The 18,703-nt window shown below is 39.1% G+C and overlaps 1 protein-coding gene across 4 annotated transcripts in view; it reads left to right on the forward strand.

Annotated features, from left to right (window-relative positions):
• CMSS1 (cms1 ribosomal small subunit homolog) overlaps window positions 1–18,703 on the forward strand; it is a 358,534-nt gene that overhangs the window by 6,026 nt on the left and 333,805 nt on the right. The gene's annotated exons all lie outside the window — the stretch shown is intronic.

Genomic DNA, 18,703 nt, shown 5'->3' on the forward strand with positions numbered 1-18,703 from the left:
CACTCTCCCACAACCACATTATTCGGCTGATGCTCTACAACTGCTTTGCATGATGATGATGATCATTAATTCTTATTAATATCTAGCTTTTATAGTGCTTTTTTCATCAGTAGATCTCAAACCACTTTACAGAGGATATCTATTAAGGTATTAGGCTGCTGCCAAACTGTTACAGTTAACATTGATGAGTTTTTTTTTTAAAAATGTAAGGTCTACACTGCATAGTAAATCTGGGTGTGCAAAATGGGTGGGCTTGGACCTGTCCCATAGTGGGACTCTCACTCATGCATCTTGGCAGGTTTGCAGGTCTGAGTCCTAAGAGGTTTCTGGCATGAGCCAGAAGGATTTGTGTGTGAACAGTATGGGTTTTGGTCCTAAACCTGGGTATGAGCCTGGTCTAGTTATGGTACAAATGTAACTGAATTGGAGGACCTAGCTAAAATATGGTTAAATTCTGTCTATGACAGTGGTTCCCAACCAGAGGTACATGTATCCCTGGTGGTACGCAGAGGTCTTCCAGGGGGTACATCAGCTCATCTAGATATTTGCCTAGTTTTACAGCAGGCTGCTTAAAAAGCACTAGCAAAGTCAGTACAAACTAAAATTTCATACAGACAATGACTTGTTTATACTGTTCTATATACTATACACTGAAATGCAAGTACAATATTTATATTCTAATTGATTTATTTGATAATTATAAGGTAAAAATTAGAAAGTAAGCAATTTTTTCAGTAATAGTGTGCTGTAACACTTGTATTTTTATATCAGATTTTATAAGCAAGTAATTTTTAAATGAGATGTAACTTGGGGGTATGCAAGAGAAATTAGATTCCTGAAAGGGGTACAGTAGTCTGGAAGGGTTGAGAGCCACTGGTCTAAGCTACAAACTTTAACTGTGTTGCAACTGTTTTCTATGACAGCTTTGTCGTAGCAGGGCCCTCTGAGTTGATTGTACTGTATTTGTAGAGGGAACATTAGGGGTTCATAGATAGGGCATAGAAATTAAGAGAGTATTAAGTGAAATCCTGTGATATGATATATATATGGTTGGATGGAGTGCTTTTGTTTTTGTGAGAGCATCTTGTAATTGAAAATTTTATGAATGGAATTATTTTATTGTGAAATTTTAGATTTTCCAATGGTTTATTTTTAAGCTTTGAGGGCGTACCTCTGGTTCAAGGCACCAGAGAAATACTTCATGAAATCCTCTAGGGACTTCAGTTTTGCCATCTATTTTATGTGGAAGGTGCTTGATAATATGGTGATTGGCAGAAGTATAAAACCCAAAAATAAATTTTATGTCACAGCCCTGTCCCCATGTTGGACCCACAGTAGTGTTTCGACCCACATGCTGGGTTCATGTGCATTAAGTTCCCCTGGGCCTGAGTAGGCTCTTTCTTTGGCCTCTAGGTTCACTGCCGGGGCATTGACTCTCTGTCTGGTACCTTTTTCATAAGTTGGATTGTGCAGCCTAGCTGCACTTCCCTGTAGGTTAAGCACATCCTTTTCAGAGCTCCACTCTAGTGTGTGTCACGGTTACTGGGTTAGCTGTTCCTTCTTGGGGTCTCTCTGAGTGCCATGGGTCTCAGGTCTTCACCTCTGCTGGAGTGGAATTCCACCACTCACCCACTCTCAGACCCCAGGACCTGGGTTACACCCCCCTGGGAACTAACCATGACCAAGTCAGCAGATCCAACTGCTGGTGGACCCTGCCAGCGTTTCCCTTTGGGAGCTCGTGACTCAAAACAGCCTCTTCAAAACAAAGTATTGACCGGTCTAAATACTTTGTGCCTTTGAGAAATGAATGAAGTGTAACAACAGTAAAAGGGCTACATGCAAAGGTGGTGTTTATACTTTTGTAAGTTCCCCTCAGCTCAGTTAACTTCATCTCTTGCTGTGAGTATCAGCTCGTCTTCCTCACAACATCTGTATCTCTGTGTGTCTCAGTCACGCTGTCAACTTTTTCACTGACACATCCTGGCCAGCCTCTCTCAGCTTACCCTGTAACCCGCCTCCCTTTTCTAGGGTCTTTAGTATTTTTGCCTCCTTTGATCGCAGGCTTGGGGAGGATGCCCCATTCTAGCCTGGATGGAGCCAACCATTGTTATCTTACCTCCTTTGAAGTTGGGTACATCAGAGCTATCTTGTCTGTGTCATCGTTTTACCTTTCCTGGATGTCATAACAACCCCCCTTTTCCAGCCTCCTTTCATTCAACTGTATGCATACAGGAAGTGTTAACAATTGTCATATTTATAAAAGTATAATCCAGACATTTTCTCATTTTGTCCCAGTGAGTACTCCTGTTTACAGTTTAATTGTTCAGGGACATGTGGGTTGAAGCCAGTTGGACACAGACTTTGCAGAGGGATTTCTTAAATTAGTCACTCTTTATTTGAGACAGCACAAGTGTTATACAGATCCATGTAAAATAAGAAACACATCTATACCATTCCCTGCCTAAGTTTATTCACCACTCTTTAGCATTCTTTGGGATTTGGTCATTGTCCTTTCAGGCTTCCAAATCCCCTCTCTTTGGCTTCTCTCCTCTGGTACATGTTTCTCTTGGTGAGAGAGCTGGTCCTTTTATAACTTCTAGTCTTCTTTCCATGTGAACCTCCTGGTCAGCCTCAAGGTCCCCTTCATGTGATCTGATGCTTGGTTACCACCCACATGGAGTCCAGACTTGAAAAACTGGTTTATTGCAGTTTTGGCCACACTCTTTGGCATAACCATTGCTCAGCTAGGGTAGGGGCAGGACCGATTCATTTGTTTGTGGTTCTTAAAAAACATATCAATCAGAGGCAGGCACTCAGTTGCTGCTCTCCCTCTTCTTAACATAAGAAGTGTGACGTACGAATACATGCAAAAGGCAGTCAAACAGCCTAAATACACAGAGAGTTCATAACATGAAACTGGAATTCATAAGCTGTACATAGATAAGTCCCCCAAATTGTCTTATAAAAATGGTGGGCCATAAATCTTATTGGAATATGTCATAAAATCTTTTCTCACAAGGGTGAGGTGTGGTATAAACTGATGTCAACTGGATGATATTTCAAAATTGCCAATTTTGTGCCACTGTGTGGATTGTAATATTCTGAATTCTTGGTGCAGGGCCACATATACTTGCAATGGATTGCATTACTGGAATAAAAGAGTGTTCTACTGCAATAATACTCTCAGTGCTCTTATCCTGTAAGGCTTTGAATTCCCAATGCTGAATTTCAGACTGTTATTTTTCACTTCTGTGTTGTATCTCTCAGTAATAAAATGTTCTGTTAACATTAAAGCTGCCCTGTATCTAGGTCTCTGTGACTTGCTGAATACAGATTTTTTTAAAAAAAATAATACTACATGTTCATGTTTGATAAGGTAAAGTGAGGTTGACTCTTGCAGTTTTTTGTGTTGGTATAAACTTGGCACTTGTGAAAAATACTAAGTCCTGGACATTAAAATCTTCAGTTTATCCACTGAAGAGATATAACACAGGTGAATTAATGAATATTCACTTCCCATTGCTTCTTACCAATATATCTAATTTCAGACCTAGCGAGAACCATGTAGAATTTTGGGGATAGTTCAGTCTCCAAGCCTACTCAGAAGAATGATGCTCTTTGGACACAGTATGCTTAAAAATCGTTAGAGAAGGGAACTTGGGGTCAGGACACCTGGGTTATATTCTTAATCTTGGGCAAGTTGCTTAGACAGTCTTTGTCTCAGTTTCCCAGTCTGCAAAATGGATTTATTTGATATTTTGCCACTTTGTAAAGTCCTCTGGGATTTTTGAATGAGAAGCTCTGCATAAGTGCAATGTATTTATTTTTCATTCCTTGGCCTGTCTGCTGAGTCTGCCAGCGAAGGGTGTTCTCTGGTGCCAGTTGTTAAAGTGGTTGGTGTTATGGTGGACCGCTTTCTGCTAGGATCTGTGCAGGGATCACCAACTAATTTAATATATGCCATTAGTCAGCTGCCAGATGGTAATGGCTTTTGGCCACTGTCAGCGTAGGGTGGATTTGAACCAGCAGTTTAGGTGACAAGCTCTGAACCCCAATACTCTGAGCTATCCAGTTTCCAAGGATTTTTGCAGTTGTGATGTTGACTAGACATTTTATGTTGGAAGCGAGCAGCAAAAATGAAACCCAAAACACTTCTGAAATTCAATGTGGTGAATTCACAGGCTTGTGAAAAGGGCTGTTAGCACCAACCCGCAGTGCATGCTCTTCCCCTTTCCCTCCTCATATCAATACATTTTGCTTGTGCCCATTGTTTTTAGCCCTGAGGTTAATTGCTCCATGCTGTGCCAGTAGTTATTGCAGAATATTCATCTAAAAATAAAATATGGTTGGTCCAACTGGAGTGTAAGCGTAAGTGTAATGACATAAAATGTGGAGCTCAAGAAGCAGTATTCTTTTTTTTTTTTTTTTTTACTGAAAACATTACATGAAAGAGCCCTGAAGGATCTGAGTACCTAAGCAACTTTTCCCATCATTTACTCCACATAATATGATGCTGCTGGTATACAGCCAGCTACAGTAATTATCTTACAGTCCATTAAAGAATTACGAAAGAATTGAATTTTAGGATAGCATGTTTGAGTATTACCGTGCAAGATGCTACTGGGTACAGAATATAAGCAGCCTTCTGGGGCGTGCAAGTCCTGGAAGGTGGTGGATCTGGGCTCCATGGCAGTCTGACCTATCAGAGCCCAGCAATGTTAAGTGGTAACAAAAACTTGCAGTGAACAAATTGGCATGTGGTATATAGTTGTATCATCATTGTTAGCTCCATTTATGCTGAATTTGCCATCAATTATCCTGAGGATAGGACTCTGAAGTAAGAATTTTTTGAAACCTGCCAACCATAAACACATAAGTACTTGGTTTCTAGAACACACAGGATAATAATCTGTCATGATGGTTACTGAAGCAAAGTCCCAAAGCATTCTCTATAAAATTAAATTTAGAGCACGAGTATGGAGGAAATTATATTGTAGATAAATAGGAGCCCTTTTTCTCTCAAAATCCCTATGGTATTATTCTGGTATTGTGCTTGATTCCCTCTTTATTTGGAGATCTCTATATAATTTTGTTCTCTGTAGCGTGCTTTAGGAGTAATGGGAACAGGTGATTACTGTACAGATCCCATAATCTGCAGTCTACATCCTGTATCTGTGCTCCTGTCATCAAGGTCCCAATATGGAGCCAGTTACTGCCACATGCAAGTACTGAGTTTGATACAAGTGACCAGTAAGCTAAGAAGCTGCTACAGAATTTTCCGTTATTTTGATTCACTTATTTATTCTCTGCATAGGATGGATGAAAAGTCTAATGTTCAGTTTAGACTGCATAATATGGACAATATAGAATGCTTTTACATCATTTGACATGTAGGAGGAAATCAGTCAGAATTTACAATGTGAGATGCATACATTTAAAATATCCTGCCAACTTTGGGATTAAAAATATAAAATGCTATTTTCTTGTCTAACGTTATTATTTATTTATTTAGATTTTTTTAAAAATCACTTTTCCTGAAGCTGTAGGTGCTTATCAGAATAATATTTAAGATTCACAACTAAAACACCAGCATACATTGACACGCCCGTCCAGACCAACTCCAATGCAAAAAATATAAACCAGCCAATGGCCCAAGCTTCTTTTTCCAACCAATGCATTCCCTGTCAACCTACCCCCTGCGGTGTGTTCTGTACCTTAGCAAAATTTAAACTTAGAAGAAACAAAGTGTTTGAAACAGATTTTCAAATTCACCTAATGGAGATAAAAACACAAAATATATATTCTCGCAGGTAATATGGGAGTGGTCATTTGTGTCTTTTTGGCCACACCGTTAAAATGATTTATTATGTCAACTCCTCTTTCACGATTATATCATCACAACTGTTGTTGAATAAAGAAAATTTATTATTTTGGTAATAGTTCTCACTTTTTTGTGGTGTGAATGTATATGCTGTTTGTAAGTGATTAATTATTCAATGATTTTTAAGGCTGAAAGGGACCATTATGATGATCTAGCCTGAAGAATCACACCCAATAATTTCTGCATCAAGCCCATAACTTCTGTAATCGGAGATAAGGGTTCTAAATTAAAGCAGGTGAGTTGGTGTGCTTGTTTCACAGCCAATTAGTGCATTGTGGAATATCAAAAAGAATGTTCAGTGTAACATCTCCTCCCCCACATCATTGTGATGTAACTTTAAAACATGATATTACTAATACTTTTAAAAAATATGCTAGTGATATTGCATGGGGTTCTGGGAGGGGAAGTGAGTTGATAAGTTCAACAACCTTTTGAGGTTAAATTAGTGCAGGTGAAAGATGCTGGCTTGACAGCCATGGAGATTGAAGTCCTTTCTCTGTACAACAGGGGGAGCACTGGCAGCAATGGTGCAAGCTCCATTCATTGCCTACAGCCAATGTGCCACAACCCGCTGACTTGAAGGGACCACTTCTAGGAGCAGGGGTGGTCCTGGGTTGTTCAGGGATTCTTTCAGTTCCCCTGACTGTCTGTGACCGGGTCTCTCCATGTGTATTCTTCATACTTTCCTTGTCCCCCTCAACTCCATCAGGTTGTGGTGGCTGACTTTACCAGTTGTTTGTTTGCTTCCTTTGGTCAAACGCTACAAGGATTAGGATGCCAGGGGGTGGAGATGAATTACAGTATTCCAAGAAGGAAGCAGGGCCAGGGAGTTTAATTTCTGTAGTGGCTCACTAGCACTAGAATTGTGTGGAGAACTGGAGGTGGTTCTGTGGCTGGTGAGGGGCCTATTATCATAATCTAAGGCACAGGCTAGCACTGTTAAATGAGAAGTTAGTTCAGTTGTTATGTTCAATGGCAAGCCTGTTCAGTCTTTGGCCTCTCTATGGAGACTGGCAATGATGGTGCTAAATAGTGTCAGACATAAGAACGGCCATACTGTGTCGACCAATGGTCTGTCTAGCCCAGTATACTGTCATCCAGTCCTGCCTCCAAGGATTCTCAAAGATTATTGCTAGTGGTTCTGAGATTGTTTCAGATAGTTAAGTATCCTAGAGTGAAACTCATCAGGCCCTACCAACTTAAATGCATGTCACTTAACTAAATATTTTGTAACTTGTTCTGTCTTCCTTCTCCTTTGTTGTTAATATTCATTGTGTTAAGCACCTGATCACAATTTAATCTTTGTAATGAAGACTGACGCAAAATAGGTATTAAACAGCTCAGTCTTCATGATGTTGTTGGTTATTAGTTCTCCTTCCTCACCCTTATCAGAGGATTGACACTTTGTCTTTGTCTTGCTCCTAATCTATTTATAGAATCTCTTCTTATTGCCATTTATGTTCCTTGCTAAATGTTACTCATTTCGTGCCTTAGCCTTTTTGATTTTGTCCCTACATGCTTGTGCTATTCTTTTGTAGTCATCCTTAGCAGTTCGTCCATATTTCCACTTTTTGTAGGATTCCTCTTTGCTTTTCAGTTCATTGAAGATCTCTGTGTACATTCATGTTGCTCTATTACTATCTTCCTCTTTCATTTGTATCGGGATAGTTTGCCAAGTATTGTCTCCTCTCACTTAAATTTTAACCTAAAAATATCCACATTGAAACACAATTCCATAAGACCAACTGAAAACAAAATCCTTGTGTGATAGCTTGTCATTATGATTGTAGTCATTGTTGTAAATCTACTAGGGTGGAATTAAGGTTGTGGTTATTAGTTGCTGAGGGTTGTGTGTCAAATTTTGGTTCATAATAGAAACCCATTTTGCAATTTAATTTGCCACTTCATGATAATGGCCAAATTCTGTTGTCATTTAACTTGCTGTAAATCAGGATTTACACTGGCGCACCGAGATCAGAGTTTGGTCCAGAGAGTGTAAGTGATGCATTGTGGTTCTAGTGTGAGCATTGCAGTCTTTTTACAGACGTGTGAATAGTTTTATCTCACTGCTTGTGGAAACATTACCTTTTTCTGAAACAGCCCTCAGAAGTAATTGCTACAGTGATTCACATTATTCCACAAATATATTTTACTCCTGGACATTGCAGAGAGTTGCTTACCTTTTCCCTCCATTTTGAAGGTAAGTGTTAGATACAGTTCTCATGATGTGTCGCTTTCCAGCATTGCTTTCTTGGAGTGGTTTGTTGAGATGCCCAGTAGGTGTTTTCACAGGTAATTTAGTCGTGCTCATGGACTTTGGTTTGGGAATCCGAGTAGGAATTGTACGCTGGACTACATCAGCAATCTTGAAATGAACCAAGAAAAAATGTAAGCAGTTAGGTTGGGTGGTTTGAATAGTTCTTTAGTGCTCTTTCTCAGCTTTTCAGAAAAGGACATTTACATTATCTGATAAAGAACTGTTGTCAGTGTAGTTTTCCTTATTTTTCTTTTTTTTTTATTTTTTATTTTTAATGGTACACTGAGGCACATGAAATAATGATAGTTTTTGAATGATGGGGGAAGACTGAGTGTTTTGTTACTCTTTGGAGGCTTTTTGTCTCTACGTGGCAGCAAAGTCTGTAATTCAAGAAAAGTCTCAGAAGAGTTTTTGGGGTTTTGCAGCGATACAAGTATTTTATTCTTGACTGAGCTATTACAGTCTACAACAAAATGCACCTTGTGGCTAAATCAACTAAATACTGAGTGGGGAAAAAATGTATTTTAAAGATGGTCAAAAAGATTCCTATGCAATGTGATGAAGAAAAAAATGCTAATGCACATTAAGCTGTATACCCAAAGATACCATATCATGAAGGATGATGTGATTTTGATAGCACTTTTCTGTACAGCTTTTGTGAGACCTGCCTCAAGTACTGATTTCCCTGGCTTCCAGGGATGCATCATGACACAATGAATAGGGCATGGGACTGAGAATGAAGATACTTGGGATCTGTTCCCAGCTCTGCTATGGGCTTGTTGTGTGACTTTGGACAAATCATTTAATGTCTCTGTGACCCAGTTTCCCCACTTGTAAAATGGGGATGATATTAATCTTCCTTTATAATTTAAAAGTATGTTGATGTCTATAGATGAAAATGACTGTATAAGTACTTACTGTTGTTCTGGGCATCTCCTTAATGTTAATCTCTCTCTCTCATTTGTGTATATATATTCTCATTTGTGTGTGTGTATGTATGTATATATACACAAACCTCTAGAAAACTGGAGAGCACCAAAAAGAGCTGGAGCTGCCTTATTAGTAAAGATTTAAAGAAATACTTGGGTATAGCTTGGCCAGATGGCTATTCCATGGGAATGCATAGATTTAATTGTTTGAAGAATGTGAACAGTAACGAGGGAGTAGAATAATTATTTTTAGGGGAGCCGTTGTACTAGGCTTTGTACAAACCAATAACACAAAGGCTCCAGAGAACTCACAGTCCGGGATTCAATCTATATGCAGCTGGTGACTGAACTAACAAATGAGGGGGTGACAAGGTAACAGTACACTTGTTTAGGATGTTCAAGGGGTTGAGTATATCATAATGAAATTCAGAAAAAGAAAAATTAAACTGACTTCACAGGATTAGAGTGTCTCAGTATTGTCATTTTAAGTTCCTTCAGCAACAGAATAATTTTGTTTATTTTTGTGCTGGAGACAGAACTTGCTCTGAATACAGTGTTTATTGCATTTATCTTAACTGTATTAAGAAATCAGAAAGAATTAAGAAAGAAAAGTAACTTTTTTCTTTATTGTGTGTGGGTCGATGGGTGATACATTGTTGCTTTATAAGCATAAGGCAAAACGGCATTTGTTTTAAACAAATATCTTGAGAAAAACATGGTAAACATTCCATTCATTCATGCTGGTGAGATTGCTATGGATTAGTAGTTTAGAGGATAATTATAAGAGCAATTGTGATAAGTGGATAAATAGTTAAGGAATGTTTTGCTCTTTCCTTGAATTGTTGCTGGAGGTTTAACTGACTTTTACAGTACAGTGTTTCCCTTTGGGGAGACGTTCCAGTGTAGGTAAACAATTTAAAATAAATCAGTTGAATTGCTCATGCAATAAGTGGCTGATCACCTTTGTTAGCCTATTTAAAACAATCATTTATTTTTTAACAATTTCCAGCTGATGTTAATTTTTGTGTATGTGTATTTTGCAGCAGTCAGATTTCCCATTGCAGAAAAAGGTTTACTTGGTGTTTTTAAATTATGATTTTATGTGGCTTTGCAGTCTCTCACTGATAAATGATGATGTTTCAGTTGCATTTGATATTGTAACTGATATGTGTATTAGAGAAACGATTCATTTGGTAAGGCCTGGAGTACATTGTTTTTGTATCTGTAATATTGTTTTGGTTAGGGTATGATTTTTTTTTTAATTGTTTGAACCAAAATAGTTATGCCAGTACAACCCCTAATGTGTATGCAGTTACACTGGCTATAAAGGTTCTCTATACTGGTATAAGACTTATCCATGTGTGAGTAAGTTATAGCAGCGTACGTGTTTCTAAACCAGTATAACTGCATCCACACTAGGATAGTAGTAGCACTTTAACTATACCAGCATTGTTTAAGGGGTGCAACTTTTATGTGTCGACAAGGCCTTAAACTTAGACTGTTTTTATAGTTCTTTCTCTCCTCTTTCAGCACCTGAAAGTAAGTTTCTTTTTCACAAGCCCTGTCTCACAGTTATTCAAGAATGGATGTTCAAAGAGAGAGAGGAATGAATAATATTAGTAAAAAAACATGAACATTCAGTTTTCAAAACTAAAGTATGAATCCAGTTAAAGCACTTAAGCACGTGCTTAACTTTAAGCCTGACAGTCTACTATTGACACACACAAAGTTAAGCCCCTACTTAAGTGTTTGCTGTGTTAGGGTCTAAAAGATTGATTGAAAAATGTGAGTGTCAGATATGAGGGTTGGAAAGAACATTTTTGGGTTACCTTACCTAGATCATCCCCTTGCGTCATGGTAGGGCTGTTGTAAGATCTGGGTTGTAAGTACACCGTGAGAATTATAGTCTGTAACACGTGTTTAGATTCTTGGGTGTGAAGTACCACAGTTGTTATGGTTATATGGTGAGAGTTCTATAGAATGAATCCTCAATTAGTTCCTTGTTTAGTCTTGAGTGTACAGCATGGCAATGGTTATGTTATAGTTATTACCGCTGCATCGCTTGGAAGGTGTCAACCATTAGAATATTGTGTGTGTTGGTTTTTGTTTCTTCAGAGTGATATTAGTTCTGGGTCAATGAAGGGAAGTCAGTATTCCCATCAAGAATAATTTATGCAAATACACACCACCCTCTTGTACACTGATTCCCTCTCCTCTGTGTCCCTTCCCTGGAAAGATGAAGGATTCTCTCAGCTTTCCAGTCTTCTTTCTGACAACCAGAAGAAGCATTCCCTGAGCTGGTACAGCTGCTTGCTCCCTCTGTCCCTCAGTACTGCTGTCTGTCTCCCTGACCTCCCCCATGTAAATGCCCTCTCTTTTCTGCTCCCTGTTCAGAGAGTTAACAGGGGGTGTGGAATTCAATTCAATTATCCTTTAAGTAGCAACTGATGCTCCTCAGAACCTGGAGTCCCTTTTTCATCACAGTCCCCAATTCTGCTTTCCAAACACCCCTAGAAACTAGCCCATTCCAAGATACTATCTACCTGGGACTTAGCCATTTCCAAAGTTTTCAGTTGTGTAGTACATACAGGTCTACTAATTAAGGGGAAGTGTAAAAAAAGACATTCTTACTGTTTAGGCTTTAAAAATAGGCCTCATTTGAGATGTGCAAAGCAAGCATTGATTCTCAGTCTATAAGCATGATAGTAAAACATTGGCTTCAGATATTAATTTCACAGAATAAGATTAGTTTGTAAAATATGGCAAGGTTTTTTTGGCAGTAATGTCAGCAGTCGTTGAAATGAACAGTTAAAATTCATTGTCAAGGCAAATAAGGGGTAGGGTGCTGAGAACCAGGGCGAACTGCAATTTGATAAACAGGCTTTGTCTTCCTGCCTGTTAAATTAACCTCCAGAATGGATGTCATTTATTGGAAATAGGAATTGGGTGAGAAGAATGAAAACCTAGTAATGTGGAAATTGTCATGCATGATTGGACCAGTGGCATATCTAGCCCTGTGTCCTTTTCTTGACAGTGGGCAGAGGCAGGAAACTCTGCAAGGGACAATTATGGAATAACATGCTTGGGGGCAGTTTATTCTATTTCTCACCTCAGGCAGTCAGTAGTTGGCTTATGCTCTGAGCATGAAGATCTATATTCATTATATGTTTGTGTCTTATTTGCATTTGTTTGATAAGGAATTGTAATGATGGCCCGATTTTAAATGAAACACTATCAGATATTTTAACAATTTAGAATTTTCTCCTTTTATGTTTTCTGAGTCATCAGTGTAAATTAACCCCTTTTTTGGGTACAGAAGTGGGGGGGCATGTGGAAAGCAGGAGAGGTGTGGCAGGGGGCAGGATGGGCATGTTGAAAGGTACCAGATCTAGCTATCTGGCTGTCTCCATCTGCTTGAACCCTAACTCTCCACTCTGACTTCTCTGTGGAAAATAGCATAAAATGTGGCTGCATGTTTTCTGTTTTAGTGATTTATGCCTTTTATTAATGGACAAAGGGGAGTGTGCAGTGCTCATGGCTAGCTTTCTTCATATATCTTTCTGCATCCATTATAGAAATGCATCTAGGAAAGATAACATTACATTTGGTTCTTTTTCAGCACTTTAGCTTGAAAGGTTTGAACAGCAGAGGGAGTCCTCTCTTAATTTTTGTTCTGCTCAAACTCTCTGGCTGTGGGACAGCTCTGTATAGACCAGTTATGCAAATAACCATATGCATATCTTGACAGACTTTAGTTTGTCCTCAGATTGCTGAGGGCAGTTGAAGTGTGAGCCTGGTCTAGAAAGGGCATATGTATGAGGGTGCCAAAAAGAAATGTGATGATTGCTTACCCCTTGTTCTAAAACATTTCGCCATGTGCTTCCTCAGCTCATTAAAATCTCAGTCCTGCTGTCCTTTTCAGGAGTGAGTTAGGGCTAAGTAAAGAAGGCAGGATTGGGCCCGAAGTAGCATTCTCTTTTTAGTTGTCAAATAGTAAATTGTTGATTTGTATAGTTCTCTCCAGCCTCCCCCACCCCAAGGCCCTTCTAGTTCGTCCTGTTTTTCTGAAACCCTCTGTTTTCATTCTGAAATCTTTCAGGTTAGTCAGAATGAAGGTTTTCAGCTGCTCTGCCTCTGAGTGAGTGAGTGAGTGAGTGATTATTTAGAAAAACTGTACTGTTCTGCAACAAAGGTCCCAAACGTTGCATCTTACTGCTGTAGTATTTCATTTTTACAGTTGCTAATGTACTTTCTTCTGTCTTTGCCTTATGGAACTCTGGTCATCACTCTGGTCATCAAGGCCAAGAATTCCCAACTTGATGCTCAACTTTAGACAGCCTACATACCCTCTGAAGATACCAAAATAAGTAGTCTGACTTTTAAGAGGTACGGGGCACCCACTGTTCCTCCCTTAGCTGAGGGAGAAAAAGACATTTTGGAGCTGAGATCTGAATAAAGAGAGAGCAAGTTTTTAGGGTAGAGATGCTTGCAGGAGCTGCACAGGAGAAGGCCTTTTTGCAGACATTGGGGAGATAGTGGGATGTATGTAGAACACAGTGGGTGTGACCAGAGGGAAGGTGGATTTTCAGAAGGTCTGAAATGAATCCTGGAATGAATAGGAATCCAGTAATGCTCAGTAGCTTCACTTAAATCCTGCTATAGTAGTTAATATACCAAACAGGCACTAGATTGTTTGTTCCTCTCCAGAGGTATTAATGTTAAAAAACACAACCCAGTTTAGTTACAAAAGCGCAAACAAAGCATCTGCAACCACATTTCTCTGTAGTTTCTATCTTCTGATTTAAAGGGATGCTGTCATGGCTGGCTAGTTCAAAATATGGCCTGTCTTTATCATATATCTGTAGTCAGTCAGCGTAGTGAGTTTACACAGTGCCTTTCCTCTCACAATTTGTTCTTCAAGGCTTTTTTTATTTTCTTTATTCAAACTGCAGAGGCAGTGCCCATGAACAAACCCTACAGTAACAGTAGTGCATGTTTAGGGTACAGAATGGAGAATCTAAACATCTGTGTTTTAATCCTGACTATGCCACTGACTCACTTTTTGACTGTGAGCAAGTGACTTCACATTTCTGAACCTGTTTCCCCATTTGTGAAGTGGGATTAATGATACTTGTCCTCCCTTTGTAAAATGCTTTCTTTAAAATGCTTTTAAAATATCAATAAAACCGTTTCAGCCGTATGATGGTGGCTATTGCCCCGAAAGTGCACACTAGCATTTCAAAACCTGTAGGAGAAATTTAAAAAAATCTGACACTGCCTTTAATAATAATAATAATAATAAAAAAAAGCGTAATTGACCTTGAATTGCATATAGAACTTTAAAAAGGGTGGGGAGGGAAGGGGAGTGGAATTGATCCTGGATATTCAGGCCTATATGCCAAGTGTTTAAACTGGATCATGTTTTTATGGTTGAATTGTAAACACCTTAGAAACTGGTGTCTCCGTAGAAAAGCAGACAGGTCCTTAACTGTAGCAGTGTGAATGGCTCACTATTACCATATTATAAAGTACCATGGGTGTTGAGCCAGTTGGCTCACTGGATAATCCTAATCCTATAATTTTGCATATAGTGGACAGCTCATACTGTGGAACTAAGTACTCTTGGGTTTTGCCATTTTTAACTATAAGTCACTTTAAAATGGAAGTTAGAGGTGGAAAGGGTTGGAAAAAGGTTAATTGTAATAACTTGTGATGTTGATTTTTGCTTTCCAATGCATATGATGCCCCAAGGGTATCTTGATTATTGTAGGTTTCAGAGTAGCAGCCATGTTAGTCTGTATTCACAAAAAGAAAAGGAGTACTAGTGGCACCTAGAGACTAACCAATTTCTTTGAGCATAAGCTTTCGTGAGCTAGAGCTCACTTCATCGGATGCATTCATTGGATTGATTATTGTAAAGTGTTTCATTTACAGTGGGGGCAGGATAGAACTGCTTAGTTTCATGAACTTGAACTATTCAGAAGGAAATTTTATGTTAAAAATAGATGCAATTTCTGCACCTGTGACATGATCTGATGTGACATGGTCAAAAGTTCAACCAGATGGGGTGGCCTGGCGCATAAAGATATTATATTTTAGACTTTTCTGTGGAGCTCATCTCCACAATATCTGAGCACCTTATAAAAAAGGAAATTCTTAATATCCCCATTTTGATGGTGGGGAACTGAGACACAGAGAGGTCACACAGGGAATCAGGCAGAGTTGGGAATAGAAGCCAAAATATCTTGAGTCCCTTTCAAAAACCTTAACTACCAAAATTTTATCATATACCCTCCTTCTCTTCAGGATTGTCTTAACTAGGACATTTTATCATCTTTAAACTTGGCTTTTAATCATTGAGTTAGCTGACACAGTGCTGACTGGTCAGCATAGACAAAGACATTTTGTGCCCATCATCAGGTCATCATCAATGAGCTGTGGGTAAACTCTACCAAGGCCAGGGTTTACCCAGGAGTAGTTGATGTGGTGATGAACACAATTTGTTCTAGTCTGCAGTGACCAGTCATCCATGGTCAGTGTTGTATTGCCTAACTCAATAGTTAAAAATTGTGTTTAAATGCAATTAAATTTTCTAGTGAAGATAAGCCTGTGCTTCAAAAGCAAGGTGCTGCTTGAGCTTAAAGGGAAATCTCCATTTTCTGTTAGTAGTTTAATTAGAGGACTTATTCACTCTGTAGGCTGGCCCCTAGAAGTGCCAATACTTGGGTAGGATTGATTCTATCCAGTAGAGGGCAGTGTTGACACTTACATGTTAGCCTGTTACCTCCATGTACATTGGTAATGTTTTCAGTAAACTCATTTCCTCTTGATTTAAATCTGTTTATCTATTTCTTGCATAAGATTATTGGCAGCAGAGATTCTTTTGTACAGATTTTGGGCAACTAAAGTTTGCAGTGATAACTTTTTTTATAGTGTTTTGTTTTTGAAAAGATTAGGGTGACCAGACGTCCCAATATTAGGGGCTTTGTTTTATTTAGCCAACTGTACCCCCCCCCCCAGTCCCGATTTTTCACACTTGCTCTCTGGTCACCCTAAAAAAGATGCATATGAAGCTGTAGGACTAGACGTAAATGTATTTTAAAGCAGAAATTTCTTCAATACTGGGATTGATTGATTGTGCAAAAATGTAAATATATATTTCCCCCCATTATTATTTAGCATACTGTGTGGGAGCGCACAGAGGTCAACAATGTTGGGGCCCCATTCTGTCTGCTAGTGCACAAACATTTGGAAAATAAGAGTCTCTGCCCCAAAGAGCTCACAAATGGGATCCACATTTGGATTCTTGGGAACTGTTGTAGATTTCAGGGTAAGGTTTTTCTTCTATGAAATCCACATTTTAAAAGAGTTTTGACCAGGATCACCTTCTAGTCTGTGTGTGTTGGGATTTTTTTGTTTTTTGTGGTGTTCACATCTAAAAGAGAAATGTGGTCTGTAATGACCTGAGTATGAGTTTAAGAACTCCTGAGTTTTAATCTTGTCCTGGACTGGCTCGCTCTGTTGCTTTAAAGAAGTCACTTAACCTCTCTATTTCAATTTCTCCAGCTGTAAAATGAAGACATTGTTTCTTACTTTCCTCACAGAGGTGCTGTTAACATTAATTAAAGTTAGTACTGTACTTTGAAGATGAGTGTTCCGTACTGTATGTGCTAAGTATTTTTGAGGGGAGTGCCAGTATTTAAGTGTATACACACTTTTTCACTTTTCAGATAAACCGTCAACAATATGAAAGCCTTTTCTGGTATATTTAAAACCTCTTTACATGTGAATCCCACTCTGTGCCCTGTTATGAATCATGTTTGGTTGTAACAGTTGACTAATCTGATTATTTTGAGTGTGTCTCTCTGTGATTGAGTCACCTCAGCATGTTGGACCAGGAGGTTATGTTCTCGTGCAGAGAATGCAATAATACTCTGTGGCTGTTGATTGTAGGATTTGCCCTTGTAATAACATTTCACAGTCAGATTATATTTGTCAAAACCTTCCTGTTAGTGGGGTGGTTTTAGCATTTGATTTTAGCATTAAAATGTCTCTCCCACACCCACCCATGCTGCGTTGAAGTCTTAAGATCTTCTTTTCTCGTTACACTGGTAACATAATGTTTGTTCTACCCATTGCTTAAGTCTGGAGATTTGGGAGTTGTCAGCGTTTGTTTAGCCTGTCTCAATATCTAATATTTCCTAGTTATGATGCACATGGTTCCTCCATCTCTATGCCCCAACCCATGATTCATCTTAATCATTCTGCCATACAATTGTTTCCCAAATTTTTTCTGTGTGGGGAAGGATGCATTTTAAAACCTTGTAAGAGGTGTAAGGAGTCCCAGTTTTTTTTTCTTTCAGCTTTGCTTGTCTACTGTCCTTCTGGGTAAGGAGGATTTAGCTGGCTGTACCTTCAATTTTCATCAATTCATCTCCTTAACTAGCTATTAGGGGTTGCTGTTGAATAATGTTGGGCATTGCCTCCATTAATCAGATGAGCACATTACTTCTGCAATATTTTAACCTGTGAATTTTCCGAACAGCAGGAAACTGGGACCAAAAGTATGTCTCTTGCAAGACAGTAGAGAGCACTGCCGTGCTACTAGACTGGCTCTCCTCCCAAATAAATTGACAAGGTTTTCAAACCTGTGTGCCTAAAATTACTCTCCTTTTTCCATATTTAGAAACCTAAATAAGTGGCCTGACTTTCAAATGTGCTGAGCACCCAGCAGCTCCCATTGTACATATCTTCAAAGTGAAAATCCAGTATGTCTGTCATGGGAGGATGCTGTTGAGGACACACAGGGGACAGTCATGTTGGGCATCAAAGAAGTCTGTTGAAAAGGGTGGTAGCCCCTCCCTTTCCATAACCGGTTAGCCCCCATCCTCCTTCCCTGAGGGTTTGACTCCATACCCAGGGGAAGGGTTTGTTCAAAGGCTTGTTAGGAGTAGGGCTCACTGAAGGGTCTGGGAAGGGGTTGGTGTCAATGTATGATGAGACTTGCAAGAGTGGCCTTTGAAATGCTGGCAGCTTCTTAAGGTGATCATTCTGCAAGGGTTTACGAATAACAGGGCAAAATACTGGTTTTGGACATTCCTATTTTTCAAGGGCATATAGTGACCCTTACTGTTTGTCTTATGAGAAGGATGGAAGAGATGCCTTAGCTGAACTTGCTTTCTAGGGAAATCTTTTGTGTACACTTGATCTAGAAATGTTTTATTTAATAATCAAGTATCTTTTTTCTATAATTTTTTTTTTACCATAGTTTGCTAATTTCTTAGTCAAAGTGGGGAGAAAATACTTTTTCACTGTAGAAGTGAACCATGAAGCAGAACAGAGCAACCTGTCTTGTTTTTTTTTGTCCTTTACTGCTTTCATATGACGTATAAGAATAGCCTCAAGCTTGCTTCTGCTCTCTGGCATGTGCACGCACACATACAGTTTGTTTTTAAAATTAGAAATGTCAGGGTCTCTTTTTGGTAGAGAATGCTAACAAGATCTTCTGAAAGTCTGAATTGTGAGGTGCTGTTTGAGGCTGTACTGGGTCAGACCAAAGGTCCATCTAGCCCAGTATCCAGTCTTCCGACAGTGGCCAATGCCAGGTGCCTCAGAGGGAATGAACAGAACAGGTAA

The sequence above is a fragment of the Lepidochelys olivacea genome, assembly GCF_965140295.1.
Source record: "Lepidochelys olivacea isolate rLepOli2 genome assembly, chromosome: 1".
Lineage (NCBI taxonomy): Eukaryota > Metazoa > Chordata > Testudines > Cheloniidae > Lepidochelys > Lepidochelys olivacea.